Source organism: Henckelia pumila, chromosome 4, assembly GCF_033568475.1.
Source record: "Henckelia pumila isolate YLH828 chromosome 4, ASM3356847v2, whole genome shotgun sequence".
Lineage (NCBI taxonomy): Eukaryota > Viridiplantae > Streptophyta > Magnoliopsida > Lamiales > Gesneriaceae > Henckelia > Henckelia pumila.
In genome coordinates this window covers 47,641,695-47,663,737 of record NC_133123.1, presented here as the reverse complement: position 1 = coordinate 47,663,737, position 22,043 = coordinate 47,641,695, and positions in this window count along the sequence as shown.

Here is a 22,043-nt window from a genome sequence, read left to right as displayed (position 1 = left end):
CTGCATCACAAATGCTAGTCTCAAACTCGAGCGATCCTTATCCTTATTATCGGACGGCTCAATCGACTAGGAACATTTTAGAATATACAGTGACTATAAGATGTGTTTCATGATAGACATCCCCATGTTCTACTACATCTTATATATACTATAGTATATTCAAGGTCTTTATCAAAACAACAATAGTATATCACAATATAACAATATGAAGAAAGATAAAGTCATTGCCATTAATAAAAGTGTAAATTATATTAAACAAAAGATTGTTTATACAAAGAGTCATCAAAGCCCTTAGCCACAAGTTGGCTCACCGGGCACCAACTCTTTCAATATCCCATTTGCCCTATAGCCAACTAGTCATACTACGTAGACCCATTGCTTCGCGATGTTTGTCAAATAATGGTCCTGGCAAGGGCTTAGTAAGTGGATCAGCGATATTGTCTGCAGAGGCCACTCTTTCGACAGTGATGTCTCCTCTTTCCACAATCTCCCGGATGATGTGGTATTTTCTCAGTACGTGTTTGGATCTTTGATGAGACCTTGGTTCCTTTGCCTGAGCAACGGCACCCGTGTTGTCATAGTACACCGGGACTGGACCAACAACTTCAGGAATGATGCCCAACTCTTGGACGAAATTCCTCATCCAAACGGCCTCTTTAGCAGCAGCTGATGCTGCAATGTATTCTGCCTCAGTGGTGGAATCCGCTGTGGTGTCCTGCTTGGAACTCTTTCAAGAGACAGCACCGCCATTGAGCATGAACACAAATCCAGAGGTTGACTTTGAGTCATCCACGTCACTTTGGAAGCTAGAGTCGGTATAGCCTTCCAATTTTAGTTCTCTTCCTCCATATACCATGAACATATTCTTAGTCCTTCGTAAGTACTTAAGAATGTCCTTCACGGCTTTCCAATGCATTTGATCGGGATTAGCTTGATATCTGCTCGTGACACTCAGAGCAAATGCTACATCCGGTCTGGTAGATATCATCCCATACATGATACTACCTATAGCTGACGCATATGGTACATGTGTCATTTTCTCTATCTCTTCATCAGTCTTGGGACACATAGACTTGGATAGAGAAACTCCATGACACATGGGTAGATGTCCTCTCTTGGACCCATCCATTGAAAATCGTTTCAATATGGTGTCGATGTAGGTTGATTGAGTGAGTACTATCATTCTCTTAGATCTATCTCTATAGATCTGTATCCCTAGAATATAGGATGCCTCACCCAAATCCTTCATCGAGAATCTACCTGATAACCATATCTTTGTTGACTGCAACATCCCTACATCATTCCCAATGAGTAGGATGTCATCAACATAAAGTACTAAGAATGTCACAGCATCCTTAACTACTTTCTTGTACACGCATGGTTCCTCCGGGTTCTTGATGAAACCAAAATCCTTTATTGTTTCATCAAATTTCTGGTTCCAACTTCTTGATGCTTGTTTTAGACCATAAATTGATCTCTGAAGCTTGCATACCTTATGCTCGCTTCCCATGGATGTGTATCCCTCAGGCTGCGTCATATAGATCTCTTCCTTAATGTCTCCATTAAGAAAAGCAGTCTTCACATCCATTTGCCATATCTCATAGTCATACCAAGCAGCTATGACAATAAGGATTCTTATGGACTTGAACATTGCAACTGGTGAAAAGGTTTCATCATAGTCAACTCCTTGTCTTTGAGTATAACCTTTCGCCACCAATCGCGCCTTGTAGAACAATACCTTACCATCAGGCCCAAGCTTTCTCTTGTAGATCCATTTACACCCTATTGGAACAATTCCATCGGGAGGATCTACTAAAGACCAAACTTGGTTTGTATGCATCGAATCTATTTCCGACTGCATAGCTTCAAGCCATAAATTTGAATCCGCATCAAAAATTGCTTCCTTGAAGTTTCTTGGATCACATCCAACATCGGGTTCATCTTGATCCCCTTCAAGAAGAAGACCATATCAAATAGGAGGTCTAGAAGTCCTCTCGGATCTTCTAGGTACAGGCGTGTCTATCAATGGTTCCTGAGGTGTAGGATCGTTATTTTATATTTCGGGTTCTTCTCGAATTTCTTCGAGTTCCATCATCTCGCCTTTCTTATCCAATAAGAACTCCTTCTCCAAGAAGGTGGCATTCCTTGAAACAAACACCTTTGTTTCAGCAGGATAATAGAAATAATATCCGATTGAATTCTTCGGATACCCTACAAAATAACATAAGCTGGATCGACTATCCAACTGATCTCCCACTGTCCGCTTCACGTAAGCAGGACATCCCCAAATCCTCAAGTACAAATACTTAGGAGCTTTACCATTCCATAACTCGTATGGTGTTTTGTCCACTGCTTTAGTGTGGACGTTGTTCAACAACAATACCGCCGTTTCAAGCGCATAGCCCCAAAACGAAGGTGGAAGCTCAGTGAAGCTCATCATGGATCGAACCATGTCAAACAAAGTTCGATTACGACGCTCCGATACACCATTCAGCTGTGGTGTCATAGGAGGAGTCCACTGAGAGAGAATCCCATTCTCTTTTAGATAGTCCAAAAACTCGGTACTTAAGTATTCTCCATCTCGATCCGATCGAAGTGCTTTAATACTTTTACCTAGCTTGTTTTCTACTTCAGCCTTGAATTCTTTGAACTTTTCAAATGCTTCAGACTTATATTTCATTAAATATAAATACCCATACCTAGAATAATCATCAGTAAAGGTAATGAAGTAGGTGTGGCCATATTGAGTACCAACTCTAAATGGACCACAAACATCTGTATGGATCAAATCCAACAGATTTTGACTACGCTCAGGTTTCCCCTTAAAAGGAGATTTAGTCATTTTCCCTTTTAGGCAGGATTCACAAGTAGGTAGAGAGTTAATATCAGACATATCAAACATGCCCTCTCCCACTAGCTTGTTCATCCTCCTTGAGGAAATATGACCTAGCCTAGCATGCCAAAGGTTTGCCGGGTTTTGACTATCGATTTTCCTTTTGTTTGTTGTTGCCGGTTTATCAACATAATTTATTGGAACGTCTTTTAGTTTTAAGTTATATAGATCGTTTTCTAGTTGTCCATGTCCAATCAAACATTCATTCTTGTAAATATTGCAAATCCCATTCACAAATTGCAAGAATAACCATCTCTATCAAGCATAGAAACAGAAATAATGTTTTTAATCAAATCCGGAACAAATAAAACATCTCTTAAAAGTAACTTAAAACCGTTCTGCAAAATTAAATAAACATCTCCCACGGCTTTAGCTTCAACTCTGGAACCATTCCCGAGCCTCAGCTGGGTCTCACCCATTCTAAGCCTGCGACTTCTTGTCATCACCTGCAAATCATTGCAAATGTGAGATCCACATCCAGTATCCAATACCCAAGAAGTAGTATTAAGTGAAACGTTTATTTCAATATAGAACATACCCTTCGCAGTTCGCAACTGCTCTAGATATTCCTTGCAGTTACGCTTCCAATGACCGGGCTTCTTGCAGTAATGGCAAACATCCTTGGATTTTTCCAAGTTTGAAGCCTTTGTCTTGTACTTCTTCTCGGGTTCGATTTTCTTGGGTGGGGCAGAACGTTTCTTACCCTTCGTACTTGGCCCCTTCTTAGCAGAATAAGAGGAACCCACCAAGAAAGCCGGTTTATCCTTCTTTAATGTGGATTCATATGTCACAAACATATTGACCATCTCTTCAAGGGAGGCCTCTATCTTGTTCATATTGAAATTCACCACAAATCCGTCAAACGAAGAAGGAAGAGACAGAAGTAGTAAGTCCACGTTGAGTTCATGCTCCAACACCAAATCAAGGGTTACCAACTTCTGTATGAGCCAAATCACTCGTACCCCATGATCACGGACCGAAGTCCCTTCACGCATGCGACACGTCATTAGCTCCTTTACAGTAGCGAACCTTTCAGCCCTCGATTGAGCCCCAAAAAGTTCCTTGAGTTGTACGTGAATGTCAGCAGCATTCATGGTGTCCTCAAATCGCCTCTGGAGTTCATCAGACATCGAGGCTTGAATATAGCATTTGGCCTTGATATCATGGTCCCACCATGTATCAAGTTTGGCCAACTCTTCCGGACTTACGTCAGCTGGTGCTTCCTTCGGAGGAGATTTTTCTAACACGTAGAGCATCTTCTCCAAAGTCAAGACAATCTTCAACTTACGGAACCATTCCGTATAGTTTGCGCCAGTCAACTTATTTTGTTCGAGGATCGAGAAAAGTGGATTACGCGAATTCATCTTATGAAATACTGAAAAGAAACAGACAAATATCAGTGATTGTTTAACCAATTTACTAAGACATAAAATAGGCGAAATTTATTTTATGAATCTCACTCCCACTATTTTAACGATTTCACTATCCTCTAGTGAAAACGGGAAACTGTTTTCCTTAGTGAGAACATGGAGTCCAATTGACAATCTATGGTCCCGAATAATATCAGCCAACCATAATTTTCAAAAGGTAGAGCCCAATTGCTTCCAAAGCAACCTCCATGTTTTTACCTCATGTCCAATAAGGGCCCAATAATATGACGCCGTTTATTGTGACATGTCAAGATGACCCATCAATATTAAGTTGTGATGGACGGTCGCCATGTGGATCCCCCAATAATATGATCCAATCCCATGGGAGTTCCACCCAACTTACAACATGTGTCGATCCAATGTACAGCTTTCCGACGAACGGGCCCCCCCAATAATATGAGCCGGACCGTATCCGCAGGTAGCATCTCATACATTGATCGTTGATGGAAGGTAGGAACATTTAAACAAATTTAAATTTCCTTTATTTATCTTGATATCAATTTTAAATCATATTTAAAATGAGGGATTTTAATTATGAAAATTTGTCTCATCATTTTCAAATTTTGTATGCTTGCCGAATTCACACAATTATGTCTAAAACATGCATACAATCATAATATCATATATTATATAGGATGATCGATTCCATTTCTAATTGACCCGTGGTTGCCAATCACGAGTCTTAGTCCAATCCTAGGTAATATGCAGTATGCAATGCAATCCTATTACATTGAGCTTCCAATTTACATTTCTTCTGTCTTTATTGTTTGCTGGGCCCACCTCCATCTTCAAATCTTGATCTCCCACTAAATCTAATGTATTTACAATAAATAACTATGACAAGTAGGGGATACATTTTTAGGGGGTGGGAACGGGCCATAAACCAAGCCCACTTTTATTACATATGACAATTCATATTGGGCCATAAACCAGGCCTATTAATAAAACCAACAACAATAAAAACAAATATAAATTCCTAACATACACCTACAAAATTGGTCATGGTAATCGATCATCCTTATCCAATAACATTTAATTCAAAATTAATTTATTGGATAACATGCAATGGCAATTTAAATTTAAAAGGATAAAATCATATTTTATATATAAAATCTTATTTTACATACAAAATCATATTTTATCTTTTTATCAAATAAAATCATATTATATCTATAAAATCCAATTTTATACATAAAATTATATTTTATTCAATATATCCATAAGATCATATCTTATCATCAATTGTACCAAAAATAATTAATTTCAAAATTCAATTTAAGGATAAAATATTAAAATTTTCCAAAAATTCAAATTTATCCAAAAATCAATTTTAAAATTTTCGGGCTCGAACACTTCGATCCGACGCCTCGTGGACCAATCAAAAACAATTTTCGATCGGACCAAAAATAGAATTTTAACATATTAAAATTTAATTTAAAAATTAAAAAATTAATTTTTCCCGCGGGCCGCTCGGGACATTCCCGGGCTGCCCGCGCCCTAATGGGGTCGGGCCGGGCAGCGACGATCGCTGCCCTGGGCAGCGATCACATCGCTGCCCATGGGCAGCGCCGAGCGCCGCCCTGGGCAGTGCCGTGCGCTGCCCGGGGCAGCGACCATCGCTGCCCGGGTTTCGCCCGAATTTTTTTTTTATTTTTAAAATATTTATTTTGTTTCAAAAACCGAGGCTTTAAAAATTTTTGTACAATCGATTAATTTAATCGCTTGATCTGAGCAACCTGGCTTTGATACCACTGTTGAAAAACGCGACGATCAGATCAATTAGGATTGATACCCGGTGCAGCGGAAGTTTAAAAATTTTATATGGAACGATTCCATAATGGGTATCAACCTTACGATTAAATTGTGTGTGTAAAAATTAAATAACAATTATAAAATTTTTACCTTCAATCTCGAATCAAGATTTTGGACACCAACAGATTTCTCTGCTCTTGTTGTATATCCCTGGAACTGATGGACGAACTGTTCTTCAATCAGGTCCACGAACGGATATTTAAACCCTCTGATAGATTGCACTAGAAAATCTATCAGAAGTTTCTACGAAGAGATTAACGAATTTGATCCGTTAAACCAGACTGTAATTCAAAAATCACAGGCTGGATTTTCCCGAGTAGAGAGGGAGGGGGGCGGCCACTATTGAGAGAAAAAGGCTAGGTTTTTCGAAAATTGTGACCCTGTTCTCTTATAATTAAGAAGTCCAACTTCTTTGTTCATTAAATTTAACTCTTTAAATTTAACTATCTCAACGGGGATTAAAAATCCATTACTCTGTGTGACCCTCAATGGTTCAGGGATACAGCTAGCCGTGGGCTCACAACTCCTTGTGACTCGGAACAACAATTTCCGACTTGCCCATCGAATCATGGTAGGAGCGCCTAGCAACATCGCCCCATGATTCCCTAGGTATCACTGATAGTGCCTGCAAGAACCAATAGATTTTGGTTAGCGTACAGTACGGTCCCTTCATCCATATATCCCGATCGAATCAACAACCATTGGTATATCGAGAGTCGCTCGAGATTCGATAACTATGCAATACATCTTGAAGATCAAATAGTGACATCGCATGTGTTACTAAGAAACCATTTATTAAAACACATCATGTACTCTGGCCAGAGATTCGTCACACTAATATCTCCTCAGATCGCATAGGATATCCACACTCGCAAGTATGTGGTGAATCCTTGACAACAAAGCATCGACTCCTATATGTGTTGTAACTGTACCCAATCCCGACACCTGATGACCCCAATAGAGTCGGTAAACGAGTCAAAGCACAGTACTAGCATATAGAGTCTCAATGATGTTTCAAGTAGTAAGGACTAATGGTGCACAACCAAAACCGCGGACTTTATCCACTCGATAAGTGATAACCACTTGGAAAGTCCGGATAGGGTAGTTTTATCATTCATCATATGAATATCCATTTGCATGCTTCGAACATCTCTATGTTCTTTACCAATGAAACGTGGTACTCTGCATCGCAAATGCTAGTCTCAAACTCGAGCGATCCTTATCCTTATTATCGGACGGCTCAATCTGTGACGCCCGGGGCTAAAGAGGCAGGGAGTGATCGCCGGTGCCAAGAGGTTGCACGGACAATGAGCGGCTCCTGGTAGGCTTTTAGGCGAAGGGAGACATGAATGAACCGATCCCGTGCCGAAATGAGAGGGATTCTGAGACTGTGTAGGTATGGGACTACATGGTTGAGGAGGGTTTAAAAGATTTCATATGTACTACTCATATGAAGAAGGTGCATCTTCTTTTCGAAAGCTCATCACATAAGAACTTCAAAGTTAAGCGTGCTTGACTTGGGGCAATTATAAGATGGGTGACCCCTTGGGAAGTTTCTCAGGGTGCGTGTGAGTGAGGACATAAGCACGCTGAAAAAACCCGTCTTGATACAGTGGGTTGTTACAAATGGTATCAGAGACGACCTCTCTTAGTATGGTATGGTTCGGGGACGAACCAAGCGGAATCTGGTGGGCATGTGACGCCCGGGGCTGAAGAGGCAGGGAGTGATCGCCGGTGCCAAGAGGTTGCACGGACAATGAGCGGCTCCTGGTAGGCTTCTAGGCAGAGGGAGACATGAATGAACCGATCCCGTGCCGGAATGAGAGGGATTCTGAGACTGTGTAGGTATGGGACTACATGGTTGAGGAGGGCTTAAAAGATTTCATATGTACTACTCATATGAAGAAGGTGAATCTTCTTTTCGGAAGCTCATCACATAAGAACTTCAAAGTTAAGCGTGCTTGACTTGGGGCAATTATAGGATGGGTGACCCCCTGGGAAGTTTCTCAGGGTGCGTGTGAGTGAGGATATAAGCACGCTGAAAAGACCCGTCTTGATACAGTGGGTTGTTACACAATCGACTAGGAACAGTTTAGAATATACAGTGACTATAAGATGTGTTTCATGATAGACATCCCCATGTTCTACTACATCTTATATACACTATAGTATATTCAAGGTCTTTATCAAAACAACAATAGTATATCACAATATAACAATATGAAGAAAGATAAAGTCATTGCCCTTAATAAAAGTGTAAATTATATTAAACAAAATATTGTTTATACAAAGAGTCATCAAAGCCCTTAGCCACAAGTTGGCTCACCGGGCACCCACTCTTTCACTTGAAGATCGAGCGAGGGCATTTTGATGCAGTTTCTGTTTTGGAAATTTTGTGGCTCGCTCGATCCGCAAGATCTTACGGATCAAGCGAGGGCTGGTTTTCTCGGGCAGAACCTTTTGGGTTTTTGGCTCGCTCGATCGTTAAGATCTTACCGATCGAGCGAGGCACTATTTAAAAAAAAAAAATCTTATTGCTTTTAACCTTTGGTTATTGTATGCCTTATTGTTGTTTAATTACGAGATTAATTGTTTTGAATCGAGGTCTCACATATTTAATGTGTTCACGGAGGTTGGAAATCCATACACGGAAAAAGTGTTCATGACTGAACAATCAAAGAAGATGAAATGTTGCTACAAAGTTATCAGTGCTGTAAAATTGCCAAGGAAGAAGGATCCGTCAGTGCCAAAGAAGAAGAGAAAGAAAGCAAAGTTTAAGAGGATAATTGAATATGTTTAGATGGTGAAAGAGAAGGGAAATACCTCCAACAAAGTGGAACCGAGTTAGATTGAGAGTATAGTCGGGCTATGGACTATAAACTAAGCGCTTCTTAGGAGGCAACCCAAGATATTTTTTTTTCTTTATATTTATTCTTTAGTTGTTTTGTTTTATTATTTTGTGTGAATGTTGAGACTAAAAATCAATAATAATTTTGAGTTGTTTAGGTGAAAATTGTGGAGTTTCAAGAGTTTAAGAGGTACCCCTGAAGAAGAGTTTTGAGTGATTAAGATGGTGTCGAGTATTGACGCTCGGTACCCAAGGTACGTGTCCTTTGTTTTATTTTACTTTTGTACATTGAGGACAATGCACATTTTAAGTTTGGGGGGTGTTAAAAATTTTGAAAATTTTTGATGAGTTAGTTTGAGTTGAAGGCATGATGTGTAATTGTGTTGGCCTATGATGATAATAATTTTTTGTGCTAAAAAGCTTGTGTTAGCTATATCTAATCTTAAGTTCTCACCCATATGCATGAATTTCTTGATTGTTTAGACCCTAGTGATTAGAGAAGCTTTGTGATTTTGTGAGTGAATTGGATGATTCGATTCTTAACTTTGGTGATTTATACTTAAAATCGAGGTAGACTTCTACAAGCTTAGAAATGATTTAGGCAAATTAATTGAAAGCTAAAGAGTTGCCAAAGCAACTAAGAATTTTTTTAAAAACTCCATCCGGGCATGGAAAGGGATTGAAATCTTAATCACCAATCCATGGCTAAGTTTGCGGATAAAATGGGGTTAATGCTTCATCCGGGCTATAGACGAGGGGATTGAAATCCAAATCCTATCTTTATTTATAGCTAAATTTGCGGGCAATTATTGGGGCTAAATAAAATAAAACTGGGTGTAAAATCCAGCAATGTTATGAAAGAGAATAGACATATCTTGAAAAAAATTCCTTTTGATCTTAGTGAGTAGAAGTTGAACTTGTGGAGAGTGTTTTGAAACTAGAGAGCGGAATTGATGAATCTATGAAACAAACTTGTTGCATTAGTGTATCAAAAGCGAGGAGGATAGACAAGATTAGAAAATCACACACACACGAGAACTCTTGAGAAAATTAGCAAACATGTGTATTGAATCTTGAAATGTAAGAATTTGGAGGCCAATTATATTACATATTATTGTTTTGCTCGGGACTAGCAAAAGTCTAAGTTTGGGGAATTTGATAAGTGTAATTTATGCACTTAATTTATATATAATTTGACTTGGCTTTTGTGATGTATTGAATGGATTTTATGTGTATTGGTCGTTGTTTTTGTAAGTTGCAAGTATTGAAAAAAAAGTATCAAGAAGAAACGGAAGGATGAAATACGGAGTAGTAACTTCAGAAAATTACTGGGAAATATTGAGAAATTTAAATCCGATCTGCACCATTCATAATTCATTTTAGGATGTTTTGAAGCTACTGTCAAAATTTCAGCTTAATCTGGCGGTTAGATTGTGAGATATGATTTTTTGAACATTATCACGTGCTGTAGAAATCATCTACCCAAGAATGAAATAAGGAGTTGGTGCGCCTCTGCGTGAAATAGGCACCCCTGCGAGAATTATAAGCTTATGCTTGGAATCATAAGTTTCTGCACTTCTTTGGAAGTAACTTAGGAAAAGTTGGGCAAAGCTTCTGCGCCAAAATGATGCTTCTACGCCAAAACTGAAGAAAGAAGCCTTGAGCTTCTGCGCACCATCTTAATCATCTGCGCAACATGAGAAATTTATGGAAGCGCTTCTGCACGAAATCTCATGCATCTGCGCATCTGTGCATATTAGGAAAATAAATCAAATTTTGGAAATTTTGGTAACGTGACATTCTTGGGCTTTGTTGTGGGCTTCTCAAGCAACATATAAAAACTTTAGAAGATCATACACAGAAAAAGTTAGCCCCCACAACACAACACGATTTGGAGAGAAATTAGGAAGAAGAAATATGGGCAAAGAATTTGAAGAACATCAATCAACGAAGACGAAGATCGATCGAACGGACACGACATCGAATATTCGGATTTGTTTTCTTACTTTTGAATTTTTTTATTATTGAACTGATGTTTAGTTTTATGAACATGATTTATTTTTATAATATTTTGATTATGAACTTAATTTTCTTAGCCTAGAGAGACGATGGAACCTGGTGTAGACTCTTCTACGAGTTTTTAATTTTATTTGATTGAATTCTACTAGATTAATTGTTTTTTAGTTTTAATTGTCTTTTCAATTACTTGATCACTAATTGAATTGTTATATTTATTTGAAATCATTGCTCGGGAGAGTGGATTTTGAATAGGACCGATAGAAATTACACCGTTAATTGTTTATATAGCTCGGGAGAGTATATAGTGTTAATGAAGCCTTAGGAAGAACATCGTTTTACACAGATAACTACGATTAGATTTTTAATAGGGATATTGGAATTGAATCTTAGTTGATACATATTATTTGTTTTTCGGGAGAGGAAAATAATACAATTAAGTGTTCTTGGCTATTAATTGAATGAAATTCATGAAAATAAATTAATTAGGAGTAGTTGTTGTTGAAAACATGTGAAATCAAAACCTCTAGACCATTTTTCTCTCATTGATTTTTTTATTGAAGTTGTGTGTGCGCTTTGCTGAAATTTTCTTAATTTATATTAATTTGAAAAAATTTTTTTATTTAATTTTTTAGATAAAGTTTAGACTATTTTAATTACAAAAACTGAATAATTTTCACCATTACTCCTCGTGGGATCGACATTCTACTTACACTTCATTAAAACTTGACACCGTGCGCTTCGGGCACAAAATTACGCAACAGTGTCTTCCGCTTGGTTTGAAAACCAAACTAGATTTAATTCATCGATGCTCAATATTTAAAGAACGAGCTATTGTAGATCAAAGAATCTCCTCAAATAGAACTTATCAATTGGTATCATTGAGGGTTTTTCTTGAAAGAGAATTTTAAACTGATTTTGATATTTTAAATTCTTTTTTCATGATTTTTCTAACATATATATGCATAGTTGAGTGTCTGGCAGCTTACGGTAACCTTTATAAAATTGCATAACTCTTTGCTCCAGTGTCTAAATGACAAACCATTTTTTGCATTGCAAATTAGACTCGTATAGGATTGCAGTGGTATAAAATTTGCAGCCTGGTCATGCACGAGGAAAAGAATTTTATTTTTTGAACTCGAACTAGTAAACTGCAATAGAAAACAGAGGCTAAGGAAAAAGTTGGATTTTTTTTGAAGATTCTCAAGTCTGTTGCCATCATCAAGTAAAAAAGCGACAAAATTCAAATTTCAGTCATATATAATTGATAATTGTGTTTTGTGTGCATACTTTTGTATCGTTTTATTGTTGTGTTGCATACATTCATGTGTCATTATTTATGTTTTTAATTAAGTTTTGTTCATATATCATGCATCACATCTACATAACATTCTCACGGGTTTTTGTGTAGGAAATGAAAAAATTAGGAAGATTTTTGGATCAGAAATATTCTCGCTCGAGCTGCTGCAATTTACTGCTCGAGCGAGGGATGAAGAAATTATCAGGCAGAAAAATGTCCGCTCGAGCGGAGAAGAAAAGGAAAGACAGGCAGAAGAATTCTCGCTCGAGCGGGAATTTTCTACCGCTCGAGCGAGAAGAACGTTCAGTGTTTTAATTTTGGAAAAATCCTTGGCCGAGAAGGATACTATCTTTTGAAGATTTCGACATATAAATAGCTCTCTTATCATCTGATGAAGGGTTCGGAACGTGTTAGAGAGCAAAGGAGGCGGGCTACATTTTCAATCTCGTTCTACTCTTCTTCTTTTCTTTTTATTTTTGATTTTTGGTTCATGTTTTGGATTGAAGAACTTGATTGTGAATTATGCCAAAGTTTGATTAGTAGTTTTTATTTCGATCAAGGCCACGTGATTGGGCCGAACAAATTTATGTAGAAAACTTGAATGTTTGTTTGAGATTTTCGGTTTAGGTTTTTTTATTATTGATTTTTGGATTTAAAATTTTCTTGTGAATGATCTGGGCAATTGTTTACTTGTATTTTAATCAATTCCAAATCGACAGAGGAGGAATTGATTTCGATCACTTCATTAATCAAAACAAGTTTAAATCGACTATTTGATTTCATTGTGCGGTTTTAGGTGCAAATTGAATTCTCAAGATTCTTAATGCATTTTAATTTGATTTGAATTATGAAAGATTAATCCGTCAACATTTGGATAGGTTTAATTGTTCTAGAAACAGAATTTTAAACAAGTTAGGAGAATTCACCGGAATTTGAGATTTAATCTGAGTCCTAAATCGGCTACTCATTGCATGATTTGTTCGGTACCTACGTGTGTCCTTGATCGAATCTTTTTCTTCATTGAATTAAAATTAAAAATTCTTGCTGCGGTTTATTTGAATTGTTTTCATTTACAATTTTATTTCTTAGCTAAAATCCTGAAATCACTTTTATTTTTTAGTATAGATTAAGTAGATATAATTATATTTTGGTAATTAATAATAACAATCTCTGAGGGTTTGACACTTGGTGATATGAATTCTCGTTGTATGGAAGGAAACACGATTATATTGAATCACACCCTTAATCCAATAACAAAAAGAAATCAAAAAATTTGTCCGATCTTGAAACAAGTAACGAAATTTGAAAAATCCACCTCTAGCTTACAATGAAACTAGAAACAAAAATTCACGAAATAAACAACTGATCACAACGAAACCTTCAAAAAACTTGTTTTTGACAATCCACGAGGATAATCAATCGACAAATGCCACAAAGCTATTTAATTTGATATGCTTGATTTGAATAAAGCACAAAACTTCAATAAAAATTCTAGAGAGAATTTTATGTATTGAATAATCAAAATCTGAATTCTATTCAATAATGAATATCTTTGTTGTATTTATAATACAACTACAAAATAATAAAAGATATTTTAAAATATATCTAAAGATATAATAAAATCTCCTAAAAGTTTTTAGTAGGAATAAAAGACTCAAAAATAACATAAAATATCAAAAATAAACTTAATATCCCGCACACACACTACATGCCATAGTGTGTGTTTTCACGACGGGCGCTAGAGCGCTGTAAGGACAGCCCTGGGGCGCTGCTGGATGCATGGCACGTGCGCTGGAGCACTGTGAGGACAGCGCTGGGGCGCTGCTGGATGCGTGACACGGGCGTTGGAGCGCCGTTTGAGTAGCACTGTGGCGCTGCAGTTGCGTTGGCGATGGCCGCTGGGGCGCCATCCTGACGTGAAAATCATCAATTTCTTGATCTTTTTGCACTTCAATAACATTAATGCACTACAACTAAAATGCACAAACACAACACTTAAAAGACAACGTTTTTTTGTGAAAAGTGTTGTCGTTTTTTAAAAGATAACGCTTTTAGTGAAAAGCGTTGTCGTTATATATTTTTTATTCATCAAAGACAACACTTTTTTAAAAAAGCGTTGTCTATTAGCATTTTTTTAGGTCAAAGACAACGCTTTTAAAAGTGTTGTCTATGAGCGTTTTTTTTCCTATGTATGACAACACTTTTTAAAAAGTGTTGTAGAAAAACTATTATTTTTATTTAAAATAAAAACTTAAAATAAATATTATTGCACCTGCCTTTACGTGAGAAATATACCCAAAATCCCTACAGTTCTTCTCGATCACCTTCTCCGACCCCTCTCTCTTTTTTCTCTCTTTCAAATCAAAATCTGCTGTCTTGCTCGATTCATCAGAATATTTTTCAAGTGACCTCCGAGAAGCCCATCTTAGGATAAGAAAAATCATTCTCTCTCGTGCTCTCACGATTCCACCATGACCCAACCCTAGCCACCCATTTCTTGTCTTCGATTCGCTGCCATGGGCATCGGAAATCTGTTATTGGAGCTAGAATTTGGATAGAGCTCATCCTAAGCTTCGTTTTGATGCCAATCTAGCAAGAAATCGTGACCTGATGATTCGAAGTCGTCGCCCCTGTTAGACCATAATTGTGCGAGTTGTTGTTATTCGTTCTTCAGTTGTTATTGCTTCGATAGTTGCGGCAAATACAGAGTGAGTTTCATATATTAGTGAACGCTTTTAGTGATTTGTTTCTGGTTTTTTTGAATTTTGTGATTTTTTGAATATACAAACCCGTGTTTTTGAATATACAAACCTGGCTGGAAAATGGAATTAGCTGCAAGCTTCGATCTAAACTTGAATCTTGAGTTTTGAATCCCGATTTCTGCGACTAGATTGCGACGGGACTGCGCATTGTTCATCTTCTATTATTGGAAATTTTTTCTCTGATTTCAGGTTGTTTCGTGGTCTTTTAGTTTAGATTCAAAATATTCCAGTTTCTTTCTTCGAGTTTTAGGAATTATTTGAGCTTGGGTTCAGTTTTTAACCAAATATTCATTTTTTTACGGTACAAGTGAGCTTATTTTTATGCACATAGTTGTTTGTTTGCGGCTATATGACAAAGGAATTGATTTTTCCCTGAAGCAGAGTTGCTGTAACCCTAGTATTATTCTATGTTATATTTCAAATTTTTTTTAACATTTTAAACTTGGAACTAAATTATAAGTTTTCTTTTAGAGCGCCGGAACTTCTTTTGGGAGCTAAACAATATTTGACTGCAATTGACATGTGGTCGCGAGGATGCATAATGGCTGAACTATTATCAAAGAAACCATTGTTTAATGGGAACACCGAGGTTCAACAGCTTGACAAGGTATATATGTCTTGAGCCTACATTTTTGTTAATCAACAATTGTTACGAGTTACTTTCATGTGTTTGTTACTGTTATTGGCAGTGATTTTTGAGGCCACCGTCGAGAATATAGACGGAAAGAGCACAGGATCTTGGGTGAATGGGCAAAGGATAAGATATCCGGAGGCCTTGTCGGCGCGAAAGCTGCTGATCTTGGTACCGGTGATGCCAATAAGCTTGATGATGTGGCTAAGAAAACCAAAGATAAAATCACCAATACGGCTACTGGTACGTATATTGAATTCGGGAAACATGATAAATAATGATCTGAAGTCGGTTGTATTTGAAACTCGTGCATGGTTGGAGATTTGTTTGATTTACTTGCATTTCTTATGTATATAAGTAATTGAACTATGTGAAGATGATACACTTTACTGTGGTTCTGACAGAAATTTGGGAGATGGAACCTCTGTGTAATCAATCTCTTTGAAATATTTGAAACCTTTACCCATGAAATTTGATAGATGGAACCTCTGACAAAAATCTTTAGCTTAGTTTGACATTTATTAATAGATGAGACAATTTGGGTGAGTTTGGCAAGTCCAAAGCAGATGGGTGTGTAATATGTTTTATGAGCTTAAATTTGATTATTTGGTTCTAAAACCTTTGAAGGGATTGATTTGTATATTTTTTTTGGTTGGGATTTCAACTTTGGCTTATGGGAGTGTGCTATTTTGCAGAAAGATCTCTCTCTCTCTCTCTCTCTCTATCTCTCTCTCTCTCTCTCTCTCTCTCTCTCTCTCTTTTTGGGGTGTTTGAGTTAATAGAAATTGATTAAAATTGTATAAGTTTGATTCTTAATCATTTGTTCTTTGGGTGATTTAGTATTTAACATGTATTGCATTTTGGATTGAAATGAGGAATCTTTAAAATATGTTTTTTAAACTTTGGGTGTATTATGATGATGACAAGGTGACTATATTAATGGATTTTTCATTGATTTGTATTCTATTTCTCTGTTTAGTCTCTTAATTAGCTGTCATTCATAGATTTTGGCATGCTTTGTTTATTAATTGACCCAAAAGGAAAGGTAAAGAGACATAGGATATGATTGGATTGCGTCATAAAAAATTCTTATTTCAAATGTATTGTAGGTGCATGGTAAATTTTAGTTTCTTGTTTGTTTCTCTATATTTCTTGAGTTGCATAACATTAGAGTACTTTTCAAGGGATTCGAAGGGGTTACTGAATTGCATAATATTTGAGTACTTTTCTTAATATATTTTTGCATGCGCTTTTGGTCTTCGAGGAATTGGATTGATGATTCTTCCTTGAGGTGCAGAAAGCTCCTAAACATCTTCCAATTGCTTGCCCTCTTCAAGAGATAAGTATAACATTCATACCTTATTTTTATTCTCATATTATGTGATAAAAATATTTTCATTGAAGCGTGCTTAATGGTTGATTTGGAATTGGTTTGATTGGGTCATTTTGGTTGGGTTTAGGAAACAAGGTTGCATATTGATGTCTATTTGGCCAAATACTATTTTGTTGTTTATTGGGTTAGCAAAGCACCCACTAACTAATGAAATCAAAAATTTAAATGTTGTGTATGTCCATAGGTTAATGTTGAATGCCCACGATCTTGTGTTTCATTATCAATGCAGATATTCGAGACAAAATCATACCAGGGGTCACCCATTGGCAAAGCCCAGAATACTTTGCATACTATCCATCAAACATCAGTATTGCAGGATTTTTAGGGGAAATGCTCAGTGCTGTTGTAAACGTGGTGGGTTTCAGCTGGATAACTTCTCCTGCTGCAACAGAACTCGAAACAATAGTTATGGATTGGCTTGGAAAAGCACTTAAGCTACCTGATGCTTTCCTTTCAACAAGTATCTATATCACTTACCCGTGCTACTAAGAAATCTTTGAATGTTAGTGCTTAGAGAAGGTTTTTTCCCCCCTAAAAGAAAGCAAGCAAAGCTATCTCATGGAAAAGTCCTACCTTTTAAACAAAAATAGTTCAACTAACGTTTTGTACAACCAAATATGCTCGATCTGTTTGCATGGAGAAAAATTTGATCAAACTTTCCAAAACGATTATTTTGGTTCTTTGTTATGGGAAATATCCAAACAAACCAGCATGTAAAGTTGGACTTACCTAAAAATATAATTTTGATTTACGGAAAAATGATTTTCTAAACATAATTTTTTTTCTCTCTAAAACTTGGTTCTGAAAGCCTCATCTTGTTTTTTTTAAAGCTTAATTTAGTAGAAAAAATCTTTTCTAAAAACATGCACTATATTTTTACTTATACAAGATTTTTTATATGCCTATTTTGAAAGAGTGGGTGCCCGGTGAGCCAACTTGTGGCTAAGGGCTTTGATGACTCTTTGTATAAATAATCTTTTGTTTAATATAATTTATACTTTTATAATGGCGTTTACTTTATCTTTTATCATATTATTATGTTGTGACATACTATAAGATGTTTAGATGAAGACCTTGAATATACTATAGTGTGTGTAAGATGTGGTAGCACATGGGGATGGCTATCATGAAACACATCTTATAGTCACTGTATATTCTAAACAGTTCCTAGTCGATTGAGCCGTCTGTTAATAAGGATAAGGATCGCTCCAGATTGAGACTAGCATTTGCGATGCAGAGTACCACGTTTCATTGGTATGGAACATAGAGATGTTCAAAGCATGCAAATGGATATTCATACGATGAATGATCGAACTACCCTATCCGGACTTTCCAAGTGGTTATCACTTATCGAGTGGATAAAGTCCGCGGTTTTGGTTGTACACCATTAGTCCTTACTACTTGAAACATCATTGAGACTCTATATGATAGTACTGTGATTTGACTCGTTTACCGACTCTATTGGGGTCATAAGGTGTCGGGATTGGGTACAGTTACGACACATATAGGAGTCGATGCTTTGTTGTCAAGGATTCACCACATACTTGCGAGTGTGGATATCCTATGCAATCTGAGGAGATATTAGTGTGACGAATCTCTGGCCAGAGTACATGATGTGTTTTTAAGAAATGGTTTCTTAGTAGCACATGCGATGTCACTATTTGATCTTCAAGATGTATTGCATAGTTATCGAATCTCGAACGACTCTCGATTTACCAAAGGTTGTTGATTCGATCGGGATATATGGATGAAGGGACCGTACTGTACTCTAACCAAAATCTATTGGTTCTTGCAGGCACTATCAGTGATACCTAGGGAATCATGGGGAGATGTTGCTAGGCGCTCTTACCATGATTCGATGGGCAAGTCGGAAATTGTTGTTCCGAGTCACAAAGAGTTGTGAGCCCACGGCTAGCTGTATCCCTGAACCATTGAGGGTCACACAGAGTAATGGATTTTTAATCCCCGTTGAGATAGTTAAATTTAAAGAGTTAAATTTAATGAACAAAGAAGTGGGACTTCTTATTTAAGAGTAGAGGAGTAAGATTTTCTAAAATGACATAGGGATGGGCATTTTTGGAAACCACTGAATTCGAATTCAGAAAAATTTATCTTGACTTTAAAAGATGCAGAAATGGTTTTTGTGCACATTGGTGAAATTGGTTTATCAATCTGAGTCACGATGAATTTTATATTAATTTTTGAACATGCGGGCTTTGCTTGTCAGGCTTGAACTTATGACTAATGGGCTCTAAGCTGTTAGCAGCCCACATTATAAATAAGTTATTGCAGTACAGAAATTACACAACAGAGGTCACAAAATATTTTCGAAAACCCTGGTTTTTCTTAACAGTGGCCGCCGCCCCCTCCCTCTCTGTTCTGAAAAATTCCAGCCTGTGAATTTTGAATTTGCAGTCTGGTTTAACGGATCAAATTCGTTAATTCTCTTCGTAGAAACTTTTGATAGATTTTCTAGTACAATCTATCAGAGGGATTAAATCTCTGTTCGTGGACCTGATTGAAGAATTGTTCGTCCATAAGTTCCTGGTATATACAACAAGAGCAGAGTAATCTGTTGGTGTCCATAATCTCGATTCGAGATTGGAGGTAAAAATTTATAATTGTTATTTAATTTTTACACGCACAATTTAATCGTAAAGTTATGATACCCATTATGGAATCGTTCCATATAAAAATTTTAAACTTCCGCTGCACCGGGTATCAATTCTGATTGATCTGATCGCCGTTCTCCAACAGTGTATCAGAGCCAGGTTGCTCAGATCAAGCGATTAAATTAATCGATTGTACAAAAAATTTTTTAAGCCTCGGTTTTTGAAACAAAATAAATTTTTTTTTTAAAAAAAAAAAATAAAATTTTTTCGGGCAAAACACTGGTAGCGATTGGATCGCTGCCCGGGGGGCAGCGAGGGTCGCTGCCCGGCCCGAGCCCCTTTGGGGCGCGGGCAGCCCGGGAGCGTCCCGGGCGGCCCGGGAAAAATTAATGTTTATTTTTAAATTAAAATTTTAATATGTTAAAATTCTATTTTTTGGTCCGATCGAAAATTGTTTTTGATTGGTCCACGAGGCGTCGGATCGAATTGTTCGAGTCCGAAAATTTTAAAATTGATTTTTGGATAAATTTGAATTTTTGGAAAATTTATAGATTTTATCCGTTAAATCAGATTTTATGAAATTAATTATTTTTGGTACAATTGATGATAAGATATGATCTTATGGAAATATTGAGTAAAATATGATTTTATGTATAAAATTGGATTTTATATGTAAAATATGATTTTATTTGATAAAAAGATAAAATATGATTTTGTATGTAAAATAAGATTTTATATATGGAATATGATTTTATCCTTTTAATTTAAATTTCCATTGCATGTTATCCAATAAATTAATTTTGAATTAAATATTATTGGATAAGGATGATCGATTGCCATGACCAATTTTGTAGGTGTATGTTAGGAATTTACATTTGTTTTTATTGTTGTTGGATTTATTAATGGGCCTGATTTATGGCCCAATATGAATTGTCATATGTAATAAAAGTGGGCCTGGTTTATGGCCCGTTCCCACCCCTTGAAATGTATCCCCTACTTGTCATGATTATTTATTGTAAATACATTAGACTCAGTGGGAGATGAAGATTTGAAGACGGAGGTGGGCCCAGCAGACAATAAAGACTGAAGAAATGTAAATTGGAAGCTCAATGTAATAGGATTGCATTGCATACCTGCATATTACCTAGGATTGTACTTAGACTCGTGATTGGCAACCACGGGTCGATTAGAAATGAAATCGATCATCCTATATAATATATGATATTATCGTTGTATGCATGTTTTAGACAAAATTGTATGAATCCCGCAAGCATACAAATTTTAAATGATGAGACAAATTTTCAAAATTAAAATCCCTCATTTTAAATATGATTTAAAATTGATATCAAGATAAATAAAAGAAATTTAAATATTGTTTAAATGTTCCTACCTTCCATCAATGATCAATGTATGAGATGCTACCCGCGGATACGGTCCGGCTCATATTATTGGGGGGGCCAGTTCGTCGGAAAGCTGTACATTGGATCGACACATGTTGTAAGTTGGGTGGAACTCCCATGGGATCGGCTCATATTATTGGGAGATCCACATGGCGACCGTCCATCACAACTTAATATTGATGAGTCATCTTGACATGTCACAATAAATGGCGTCATATTATTGGGTCCTTATTGGACATGAGGTAAAAATGTGGAGGTTGCTTTGGAAGCAATTGGGCTCTACCTTTTGAAAATTATGGTTGGCTGATATTATTCGGTACCATAGTTTGTCAATTGGACTCCATGTTCTCACTAAGGAAAACAGTTTCCCGTTTTCACTAGAGGGTAGTGAAATCGTTAAAATAGTGGGAGTGAGATTCACAAAATAAATTTTGCCTATTTTATGTCTTAGTAAATTAATTAAACAATCACTGATTATTGTCTTTTTCTTTTCAGTATTTCATTAAGATGAATTCGCGCAATCCACTATTCTCTATCCTTGAACAAAATAAACTGACTGACGCAAACTATACGGAATGGTTCCGTAAGTTGAAGATTGTCTTGACCTCGGAGAAGATGCTCTACGTGTTAGAAAAATCTTCTCCGAAGGAAGCACCAGCTGATATAAGTCCGGAAGAGTTGGCCAAACTTGATACATGGTGGGACCATGATATCAAGGCCAAAGCTATATGCAAGCCTCGATGTCTGATGAACTCTAGAGGCGATTTGAGGATACCGTGAATGCTGCTGACATTCACGTACAACTCAAGGAACTTTTTGTGGCTCAATCGAGAGCTGAAAGGTTCGCTACTGTAAAAGAGCTAATGACGTGTCGCATGCGTGAAGGGACTTCGGTCCGTGATCATGGGGTACGAGTGATTTGGCTCATACAAAAGTTGGTAACGCT